Genomic DNA, 12,614 nt, shown 5'->3' with positions numbered 1-12,614 from the left:
GAGGAGTGTTGTGGGCTCAATCACACTTTCATGGAGTATACATATAGGGTTCGGACCGCGCGTGTCATAAATAGATGGTATACAGAACAGTTTTTTTCTCCTTCTGCTTTTTGGAAAGGTACCGAGGTCTGCAGATGTCTTATTTGTAGATATCCTGCAACTTATAAAGATTATAATAGTGTAAATCCGTACGGTTATGCTGCCCTGCAGTGCACAGATTGTATTTACACGGCACTCCACCAACTGGCGTATCTGAGATATCCTCCGCGGCTGGTTAGATTTTTTGCGGCGAAGGTCCACGTATATACACCACCAAACAGGGCTCAACCACGGACTTAATTCCAGCACACACCAGATATATCTGCTAGTAGTCCCAACTTCTTTTGACTAAAAATTTCTGGGGATACAAGTGGCTCCTACCATAGTGAAGCTCCGATAACTATTTTAAAAAGTTTATTAGTACATACTTACAAACATGCACTTTAAAATTCGCATTAAAAAAATCCCAGTATCTTTTTCTTTGCCCGACCCAGGTTTCGCTCCTCAAGCTTCGTCAGGGGCACACATAATCTCTCCATCCCCCTTCTTTTTTATTTGGTAGGCTAGAGCACCTGATGTGCTACTCCAGACGCCTTCTCTTTTTTCTTCACTTAACCCTACACTTGTATCTCCTAGTTCTAAAGGGAAAAAACGCAGATCTTTAAAGGGTTTCTGTCACCCTGCAAAACTCATTATTTTTTTTTGGATAGTTAGATTGCTCATAGTGCGATATAGCAGAATATAATGCTCTTACTTACTTTCATGCGGCCGATTCTTTATAAAACGAACTTTTATAATATGTAAATGAGGGCTCTACCAGCAAGTAGGGCGTCTACTTGCTGGTAGCTGCTGCAGAAATCCGCCCCCTCGCCGTGTTGATTGACAGGGCCAGCCGTGATCTCCTCCTCCGGCCGGCCCTGTCAGTAATTCAAAAATCACGCGCCTCGCGTCATTCGGCGCAGGCGCTCTGAGATGAGGAGGCTCATATCCTCAGCACTCCCTCAGTGCGCCTGCGCCGATGACATCACCGAAAGAGAAGACGTCATCGGCGCAGGCGCACTGAGGGAGTGCTGAGGAGACGAGCCTCCTCATCTCAGAGCGCCTGCGCCGAATGACGCGAGGCGCGCGATTTTTGAATTACTGACAGGGCCGGCCGGAGGAGGAGATCACGGCTGGCCCTGTCAATCAACACGGCGAGGGGGCGGATTTCTGCAGCAGCTACCAGCAAGTAGACGCCCTACTTGCTGGTAGAGCCCTCATTTACATATTATAAAAGTTCGTTTTATAAAGAATCGGCCGCATGAAAGTAAGTAAGAGCATTATATTCTGCTATATCGCACTATGAGCAATCTAACTATCCAAAAAAAAAAATAATGAGTTTTGCAGGGTGACAGAAACCCTTTAAGTCCTAATTCACATGGGACTAATTGTTCTGCCAATTTTTTTCTAATTTAAAACGGTTTGCAGGTCAAAATCTACATTCAGGCCCCCTGGTTGTAGCGTACATAATTCATATATCCACTTACTTTCTTTTTTATTAATTTTCTCTAGAAAGCTTCCTCCCCTCCAATGGTTTTGTACTAGTTCTACCACCATAAATTTTACCAATAGCAAGGAGTGATTGTGGTGCAAACCAGAGATAAAGGGGGACACCCCGTGATCTTAGGGACTAATGTCTTTAAAAATTGTTACTCCGAGGTACTTGAGGCACTGAACCAATCCATACCTTCAGCTTCACCTGCTTCTAAAAGAGTCATTCAAAAGACTATCAGTGTGCTGTGTGCTCAGCAAAAATTTGCGAATGGAAAAGGAGAAATCTGTACTGCCTGGATCCGGGATAACCGGCCGGTAATCTTGCAACCGAATTCCCAGATCATTCTGTGGTGCTGTGCTGTATTAGGGATCCAGGGCCAAGACTATCAAGCCCTGGTGGAGCCTATCCAAATTGAGAATCATCCCTTCGTGCGAGCAGCCAAGAATCTGGTGACTGTATCTCAAGGTAAAGTTTGATTAATTTCAGTGATCTCCCGGTTACTCTCTCTAAGCATTGCCCTGTTGCTCAGCTTTTCCAGGTATCCTTCCAGGATGTTATCCGCCTGCCTGCCACGGAGACGTCTCTAACTTCACAAAGCAGCAGCGCCCCTGCCAGCACCTCTTCAGTATCCTGGTGGGAGGAACTTCATGTGGGGAACGAATCCACCCCAAAGGATCAAATAGAGGGAGTCCTGAATCTGGTGAAAGAGCACCACCAGGCCTTTAGCAAGCACTCCACGGACTATGGAGAGGTCAGTGTAATCAAACACACCATACCCACTGGCTCTCATCCTCCTATCAAGGAGAGATACAGATCCATACCACCTACTACCTACCAGTCTGTAAAAGAGATGATACAGGAAATGAAGGACTCTAATATAATCCAGGACAGTCATAGTCTCTGGGCTGCACCCCTAGTTCTTGTTCGTAAAAAAAAAAAGATGGCAGCATTAGGTTCTGTGTGGACTATAGAAAAATCAATATAATCACCCACAAAGACGCTTATCCGTTGCCACGCATTGAAGAGTCTTTAACTGCCTTAGGGTCATCAGCCTGCTTCTCAACTCTTAACTTAACCAGTGGATACTGGCAGGTACCTATGGCCCCGGAAGACCGGGAAAAGACCGCTTTCACCACGCCTATGGGCCTGTTTGAATTCAACTACATGCCTTTCGGACTGTGTAATGCTCCAGAGACGTTCCAGCGGTTGATGGAGCGTTGTTTAGGCCATAGGAACTTTGAGACTGTACTGCTATACTTGGATGACGTCATTATCTACTCCAAGACGTATGAGGATCATTTAAAACATCTGGCTGAAGTGTTTCAAGTCCTCATTAAATATGGCCTCAAAATCAAGCCGTCCAAGTGCAATCTGCTGAAACCAGCAGTAAAGTACCTGGACCATGTTGTTAGTGCAGAAGGAGTCCAGCCTGATCCTGATAAACTCGCTGCTGTCCGTAATTGGCCTACTCCTACCACCGTGAAGTAGGTGAGAAGTTTCCTCAGTTTTGCAGGATATTACATACGCTTCATCCCACATTTTGCACAGATTGCGGATCCGATCCAGGAACTCCTAAGGGGGCATCCCAAAAAGAGTCCAAAGACTCCTATCCCTGTGGAATGGAATGAAGAACGGGAGATTGCCTTCCAGCTTCTGAAGAAGAAGCTGACCGAACCCCCTGTCCTGGGTTACCCGGATTATCAGAAGCCGTTCCACCTCTATACGGATGCCAGTAAAAGAGGCCTGGGAGCCGTGTTGGCTCAGGTGCAAGACAACAAAGAGAGGGTGATTGCCTACGCCAGCAGATCCCTGAGGGGAGCTGAGAAAAACGATCAGAATTCCTTGCATTAGTGTGGGCTGTGACTGAAAAATTCAAGGACTACCTTGCTGCCACTCCGTTTGTCGCCTTCACTGACAACAATCCCCTGGCGCATCTGAATACAGCCAAGTTAGGGGCTCTGGAACAAAGATGGGCCTCCCGCCTTGCCAACTATGACTTCACTGTGAAATATTGAGCAGGCCGCTCAAATGAGAATGCTGATGCCCTGTCTCGGCTTCCCACTACTAAAGCACCAGATGAACCAAAGGATGCCTGGGAAGAAGTGGAGATGCCGGCGTTTTACAACAAGTTTGCTCAGCAAGATAATGTTCACACTGAAAATAATTCAGCTGCTAGTCCCTCTCCACCGAATAATCCTGAATCCAGGGGCGAACAAGAAAGGTGGATTAAGCTCCAGTCAGAAAGTAGAGTCCTCGGTGAACTGCTCGACTTCCTTACTAGTGGAAGAACTCCTGAAAGAGTCCGCAGGAAGAGTGCAGACCCAGAACTATTGAAATTTGTGGAGACATCGCCACCAACTCTTCCTTCAAAAAGGCCTGATGCTAAGAAGGAGCCTGGATCCAGTGTCCTGTGATAGGGTGTACCAGATCCTTATACCACGTCGAGACGCCGGTCTTGTATTAGAGATGTATCATAACCGGTCCGGACACTTCGGTGTGCAGAAGACTGAGGCCACCATTCTCAGAAGGTTCTTTTGGATTGGGATGAGGGAAGACATTGAAAAATGGTGCCGGGAATGTACTGCCTGTGCCGTCGGGAGAAGTGAGCGCCATGACCAGAGAGCGCCTCTCCATCCTATTGTGAGTAAGGCTCCCCTGGAGCTTGTTGCCATTGATCATGTGAAGTTGGAGCCAAGTCGCTCAGGTTATACTTATGCCATGACCATTATTGATCACTTCACTAAGTTTGTTGTAGCAGTGCCTGTGAAGGACCTGACAGCCAAGACTGCGGCGGAAGCATTCTGGACGCATTTCCTCCTGCCCTACGGCTGCCCAGAGAGAATCCTCACCGACCAGGGGTCTGCGTTTGAATCACAGTTGTTCCAGGAGTTGTGCCTGCTATACAATTGCCAGAAGGTCCGGACCACAGCCTATCATTCACAAGGTAACAGACTCTGTGAAAAAATGAATCAAACTCTCATTGAAATGTTGAGAGCAGTACCCCCTGAGACAAGGGGTAATTGGCCTACTCTGTTGCCACAGCTTATGTACACGTACAATACAATTCACTGCTCCACCGGGTACACGCCTTTCTATTTGATGTTCGGCCGTCAAGGGAGGTTGCCTGCCGACCACTCCCTGGACGTGCAAGTACCCGATGTCATCAACCCACTACCAAAGACTAATTGGGTAGTGGAGCATCAAAGACGTCTTCTTAATGCCAAAGAGATTGTTCAGGAGCGCATGGAAAGTGCCCGAGAGCGGCAGCAGAGAGACTATGACCTGGCTGCTCATGCGGAACCTCTTGCCATAGGACACGTGGTGTGGTTGAGGAATAACCACTGAACCAGCAAGCTGGACAGTAAGTGGGAGAGAACTCCCTACATCATAACTGCTATTCCTAATGCTGAGACCCACGTTTATCAAATTTCCAGGGAAGGCAAAGGCTCCCAGATCGTACACAGGAATTGTTTAAAGCCCTGCATAGAAGGAGAAACTACAGCAGGGGACATTGAGCCAGAGTCTCCTGAGCCAGAGTCGTCGGCCCAACCTGTTCATCCTATGCGGGCTGTTGAGAACCTGTTACATGACAAGGAGCCACTTCATTGGTTCCTCACACCCTGGTTGAACTTGGTGGTACCGGCTACAGTTCCTGCTAGTCCTCGACCCCAAGATGACCTGTCCCAGGGTGTACCAGAAAGGGCTCCAGAGCCTGTGGATCTCTCTGGCCCCCTTGAACCAAGGCAAGAAGAGTCTCTGCCAGTAAGGAGGTCCACGCAACCTACTAAGGGGCACCCACCTATGAGATTCGGAGACTACGTTGTTGACCAGAGTAACTCTCCCCGGGAAACTCCTGTTTAACTGTCTACAAGACCCAGGTACGGACTCATGTTTTTCTCTGAGCCTCCAGGAACTTTTGTTACTATGGCATTCTTATCATTATGGACTATTGCAGAACTCTCAGAATGTAAGGACAACATGGATATGGACTCAAGCACAGAGGGTGTGAAACCATCGACTCCTATGTCTAATGTATGCAAGACTGCAGCCAAGGACAAAAAAGATAAAGTGAAGTCTCAAAGGAAGCAGCTGTTGCTGGGTGATTCAATCATAAGAAGTGTGGAGCTTAAAGAAAATGGATTTGTGAGATGTCTCTCTGGGGCTACTGCTAGAAGAGATAGAAGACGTATTATTAATATTGTTAAGCAAGCAAAGCAGGAAGGGGACGTGGATGTTCTTGTCCATCTAGGGACAAATGACCTGGCTTGCAATGAAGTGTCAGAGGTGAAAAAATCTTTTATCACACTTGGTAATGACGTACAGGATTTTGCATCCACCATTTCATTTTCTGAAGTTCTGCCTGTGCATAATGTTCAGAATGATAGGCAGAGGCGCATAAAGGAGTTCAACATATGGCTTGGTAAATGGTGTCAAGAGCAAGGATTTGGCTTTGTTTCTCATGATAGCTCTACTTGGAATAGAAAGGAACTGTACAAAAAAGATGGTTTGCATCTTTCTCTCAAAGGAACAAATGCACTTAGTGAACAACTCCAAGAATTTGCGAAAGAGTATTTAAACTAGGAAGGGGGGGCAAAAGAGTGAAAATAAAAGAGTCCAATTGCCCCCCGAAACAATGCCAGAACAGGTCAGAAGCACAGAGGTTAAGAAATGATAAGCTTAGAGTCCTGTCTACAAATGCTCGCAGTTTAGGTAAAAAAATCAATGAACTTGGGTTAATAATGGCATCTGAGAATGTAGATTTAGTGGCTGTTACGGAGACATGGTTTAATGAAAGAAATGACTGGGACATAACCATACCAGGGTACTCTTTATACAGAAGAGACAGAGAAGGCAAGAAAGGAGGAGGAGTGGCCCTGTATGTGAAAGATAGCATTAAATCTAACCTAATACAAGTTGGTGAGGCCAACATAGAGTCAGTTTGGGTTACGTTGCAGTTTGCTAACCATGCAGTAACTCGTGTAGGTGTGATATATAGACCACCTGGTCAAGTTAAAGAACTAGATGATCTACTAGTTGAAGAAATAGCTAAAATGACAATGAAAGGAGAAGTTATCATTATGGGAGATTTCAATCTTCCAGATATAAACTGGAAAACCAAAATAGCAAGTTCTACCAGGAGTACAGATATTCTAAATTCCCTACTGGGGTTATCTCTACAACAAGTGGTTGAGGAGCCAACCCGGAGGGAGGCCATTTTGGATTTGGTATTCACAAATGGGGATTCGGTATATGATGTCATTGTAGGCGAAACCTTGGGATCTAGTGATCACCAGTCAGTGTGGTTTAATATAAGAACTGTGAAAGAGTCCCACCACACAAAAACAAAAGTTTTAGATTTTAGAAAAACAGACTTTTCAAAAATGAAATTAGTCATAAATGAGTCCTTATCAGACTGGAACGGATTACATGGAGTCCAGGAGAAATGGGACTACTTAAAAGGTGCATTATTGAAGGCAACAGAAAATTGCATTAGACTTGTCAGTAAAAGCAAATAAAGGAAGAGACCACTGTGGTACTCAGCAGAAGTGGCCCAAATCATTAAAAATAAAAAGCTAGCATTTTGTAATTATAAAAAAACCCAGAGCAATGAAGATAAGGAAATCTACAAGATTAGGCAGAAAGAGGCCAAGCAAGTTATAAGAACTTCTAAAGCGCAGGCAGAAGAAAAACTAGCTCAGTCTATAAAAAAAGGGGATAAGACATTCTTCAGATATATAAATGAAAAAAGGAAATTAAAACAAGGAATAACTAAATTAAAAACAAAGGACGGAAGGTATGTAGAAGAGAATAAAGGGCTAGCCGACTGCCTTAATGAATACTTCTGTTCAGTTTTTACAAAAGAAAAAGGAGAAGGACCTCCACTAGAAAGGATGACTAATAAATCGTTTGATGCATGTATCTTTACAGAGGAAGATGTTCTAAGTTTTCTGTCTAAGGTGAAGACAAATAAGTCACAGGGGCCTGATGAGATACACCCAAAATTATTAAAAGAGCTTAGTGGTGAGCTGGCAAAACCGTTAACAGATTTATTTAACCAATCATTAGTAACAGGAGTCGTCCCGGAAGATTGGAAATTGGCAAATGTCGTGCCCATTCACAAGAAAGGTAGTAGGGAGGAATCGAGCAACTATAGACCAGTGAGTCTGACATCAATAGTAGGCAAATTAATGGAAACCCTATTAAAGGATAGGATTGTGGAACATCTAAAATCCCATGGATTGCAAGATGAAAAACAACATGGGTTTACTTCAGGGAGATCATGTCAAACAAATCTTATAGATTTTTTTGACTGGGTGACTAAAATAATAGACGGTGGAGGTGCAGTAGACATCGCATATCTAGATTTTAGTAAGGCTTTTGACACTGTCCCACATAGAAGACTTATCAATAAACTGCAGTCATTGAGCATGGACTCCCATATTGTTGAGTGGATTAGGCAGTGGCTGAGTGACAGACAACAGAGGGTTGTAGTCAATGGAGAACATTCAAAACAAGGTCATGTTACCAGTGGGGTTCCACAGGGATCTGTACTGGGACCAATTTTGTTTAATATCTTCATAAGTGATATTGCAAAAGGCCTCGATGGTAAGGTTTGTCTTTTTGCTGATGACACAAAGATATGTAACAGGGTTGATGTTCCTGGAGGGAAACGCCAAATGGAAAAGGATTTAGGAAAACTAGAAGAATGGTCAGAACTCTGGCAACTGAAATTTAATGTGGATAAGTGCAAGATAATGCACCTGGGGCGTAAAAACCCAAGGGCAGAATATAGAATATTTGACACAGTCCTGACCTCAGTATCTGAGGAAAGGGATTTAGGAGTAATTATTTCAGAAGACTTAAAGGTGGGAAGCCAATGTAATAGAGCAGCACGAAATGCCAGCAGAATGCTTGGATGTATAGGGAGAGGTATAAGCAGTAGAAAGAGTGAAGTGCTTATGCCGCTGTACAGAACACTGGTGAGACCTCACTTGGAGTATTGTGCGCAGTACTGGAGGCCATATCTCCAGAAGGATATAGATACTCTAGAGAGAGTTCAGAGAAGAGCTACTAAACTAGTACATGCATTGCAGGATAAAACTTACCAGGAAAGGTTAAAGGACCTTAATATGTATAGCTTGGAAGAAAGAAGAGACAGAGGGGATATGATAGAAACATTTAAATACATAAAGGGAATCAACTCGGTAAAGGAGGAGAGCATATTTAAAAGAAAAAAAACTACCACAAGAGGACACAGTTTTAAATTAGAGGCGCATATTTAAAAGTAATATAAGGAAGTATTACTTTACTGAGAGAGTAGTGGATGCATGGAATAGCCTTCCTGCAGAAGTGGTAGCTGCAAATACAGTGAAGGGGTTTAAGCATGCATGGGATAGGCATAAGGCTATCCTTCATATAAGATAGGGCCAGGGACTATTCATAGGATACAGATATATTGGGCAGACTAGATGGGCCAAATGATTCTTATCTGCCGACACATTCTATGTTTCTATGTTTCTATCCTGGTTACTCCTGATACGCTGTACCAGGTCAGCGTCCCCGTTCCATGTACCAATTTATGAAGAGAACGACGCCCCTTTTCACCGCACTTGTCCTTTGCCAGCGGAGCTGCCTGCCAATCTCATTGCGAATGTAGTGATTGTTGTATATGCCTGCTTTGCATTTTTGTCTTTCAGGTTACAGTTTCCAGCTGGGCAGGCCCCCTGTGTTGCGCCGAGGACGGGCAACCTCAAAGTAGCGGGGTATGTAGTGTCCCACTACGTAAGGGTGGGCACTACTAAGGGACATGTTGCCCCCACCTCCTGTGGGAAATTACTATTGTGTTTTGTATTGCATTGTAATGCATATTTTAATGTTATTTCCTGTGTACCAGGCCTGTAGGGGTGTAGTTTCTCCTCCCAAGCTGTAGAGGGAGCTAGGGAACCCACTAGTATATATAGTTAGGCCCAGACAGGAAAGAGGAGTTCAGTCCAGTCCAGGAGGCTATGTAGCTCAGTCTAGCCTGCCTGAAGTCCTGAGCAAGTGAAGCTCAGAAGTTAGTCCAGGAGAAGTTTCCTCCTGAAGTTATCCTGCATCAAGCAAAGTACAGAGCAGTGCTAATTGTGTCCAGCCAAGTAGAAAGCTGAAGGGCAGAAGTTTATTGTACAGCAAGTGGATTTATACCAGAGGAAGGTTTCCCTACCCAAGGATAAAGCCAGCTATTAGGCATTCGGGCCTTGGAGAAAGTCAGACAGGGTTCTGCAGAAAGTACAGCCTGATCTGTGAGTTTATTCCCTCTGAGTTATCTTGCTAGGATTCTACCTGCCATTTATGTAAAGCCTGCCTGTTACCAAATTTACTTCATATGGAACTGTCTGAAGCCTGTATATAGTTGAACTGTTCAGTAAAGAGGAGTTCTAGTTCACCATAATCGTGTGTATCTCAATTATTCCTCCAACAAATCGGTGTGCCACCGTTACCGGCACTGGCGTCACAAACTGTAAGAGATCTTGCCACAGGCACGCTAAACTTTCAACACCCAGGGCACCTCACCTATCGCCTGGTCCCTATATCCAGAGAGTGCCCCAGAGGATCTACGTGCCAGCCTCTCCATCACTGCTGTACGCCTGCCCAGGGTATACTACAAACTGTGAGTACAAAGAGCAACCCTCGGTCTGTTAACTGACCCCCGTGACCTCACATTCGCTCACCCTGCAGGACTGGCATACTGCATATGGATAGCCCCTGGCCCTATCTTATATGAAGGATGGCCTTATGCCTATCCCATGCATGCTTAAACTCCTTCACTGTATTTGCAGCTACCACTTCTGCAGAAAGGCTATTCCATGCATCCAATACTCTCTCAGTAAAGTAATACTTCCTGATATTACTTTTAAACCTTTGCCCCTCTAATTTAAAACTATGTCCTCTTGTAGCAGTTTTTCTTTTTTTAAATATTCTCTCCTCTTTTACCTTGTTGTTTCCCTTTATGTATTTAAAAGTTTCTATCATATCCCCTCTGTCTCGTCTTTCTTCCAAGCTATACATGTTAAGGTCCTTTAATCTTTCCTGGTAAGTTTTATCCTGCAATCCATGTACTAGTTTAGTAGCTCTTCTCTGAACTCTCTCCAAAGTATCAATATCCTTCTGGAGATATGGTCTCCAGTACTGAGAACAATACTCCAAATGAGGTCTCACTAGTGCTCTGTAGAGCGGCATGAGCACCTCCCTCTTTCTACTGGTAATGCCTCTCCCTATACACCCAAGCATTCTGCTAGCATTTCCTGCTGCTCTATGACATTGTCTGCCTACCTTTAAGTCTTCTGAAATAACGACCCCTAAATCCCTTTCCTCAGATACTGAGGTTAAGACTGTATCACTGATTTTATATTCTGCTCTTGGGTTTTTACGCCCCAGGTGCATTATCTTGCACTTATCAACATTAAATTTTAGTTGCCAGATTTTTGACCATTCCTCTAGTTTTCCTAAATCCTTTTCCATTTGGTGTATCCCTCCAGGAACATCAACCTTGTTACAAATCTGTGTGTCATCAGCAAAAAAAACACACCTTACCATTGAGGCTTTCTGCAATTTCGCTGATAAAGATATTAAACAATATGGGTCCCAGAACAGATCCCTGAGGTACCCCACTGGTAACAAGACCATGGTCTGCATATACTCCATTGACTACAACTGTAAAAGGGGAATAATAATCAACAATATTTATGCAAATATCAATAATTAATATTCATAAATAGGGGGAACCGTCTATTTATGACTCCGCCTATTTATACCTTTATATTATTAACAATACAATACTTTCGCTATACTTTACGCTAATCACTAAGCTAGCTGCATGCGCCTTACTAAACTAACTATCACTAATAACCACACATTACACAGATAGTTATAAATAAAACAGTATTTATTAATACCTAGTACACTAAGCACGCAATACACTAACAATAAGGTACTAAGAATACAGCACTAAACTACACTACACGGTTCCCAAATTCCACCCACAAACTAACTATACAATACATACACACATATATATTAACAGCCCAACCACCTATTTCTACTTACTGTCCCTATGGGGTACGACGAGGGTTAACGGTGGCACTGCAGGGGTGTATGCAGGCCACAGACATAAATACAGTAATGTAAGGGTTAATACCCTGCAAGTGAATAGGGGTGAGGTACAGTGGGGGTGATCAGGGTTGTACAGCAATGCAAGGGTTAATACCCTGCAAGTGTACAGAGAGGGGGTATAGGACAGACAGGGGTTATTCAGGGGAGTAGGGGTTTGGATGTGCAGGGGTTAACCAGGGGGTATAATAGTTGGTGGGATAGTGGTATGGGCTTAGGGGTGTAAGGGTTACCAGGGGTGTAGGGGTTACCACGGGTGTAGGCGTTTGGATGTGATTCTCGTCAGCCGGGGGGCGCTCCGTCCACCTCCTGAGCGCCGATTGCGCTCTCCTTCAGGGGGGAGCTGGTTGGGGTCCCACAGCCGGTGGGGGGCGCTCCGAATCTCCTGATGCAGGGGCCGCCGGATATTTATCTCCGGCGGCCCGCAACGCCCACAAGGTGGCGCGCGCGTGCGCCTGCCCATCGGAGACACGTGGGCCGGCGCAGTGATATGACGTCACTGCGCCAGCCCGTGCGTCCCCGAACGCGCACATCGGGGCCGCACCATCAGCTGACAGGTGGGAGAAGCCTTTGATCTCCCGCCTGTAGCATTTAGCATTCCGGACAGCGTGATAGTAATCGTGCTGTCGGAATGCGCATAATAGGAGGGGAGACTTCTCCCTTCCTTCTATCATGCATAATTATCTTCAGCAGCGCTGGAGATAATTACAACAAAGGACTCAGATTCTGTTGAATCTGAGTTCTTTGTAGTCCTCAGGATGACCGGACCTTTGTCCGTTCATTCTGATGCAATCAACCAGATTGCATCAGTGCGAATGCTTGGGTCACATTCACACCGATGCACCTGGTTTCAGATATTGGGGCCTATGGATATGGGGGCATATATCTTTAT

The sequence above is a fragment of the Bufo bufo genome, chromosome 5 (genome assembly GCF_905171765.1).
Source record: "Bufo bufo chromosome 5, aBufBuf1.1, whole genome shotgun sequence".
NCBI classification, from domain to species: domain Eukaryota; kingdom Metazoa; phylum Chordata; class Amphibia; order Anura; family Bufonidae; genus Bufo; species Bufo bufo.
The sequence above is the reverse complement of the archived record's forward strand: the minus strand, read 5'-3'. Positions refer to the sequence as shown.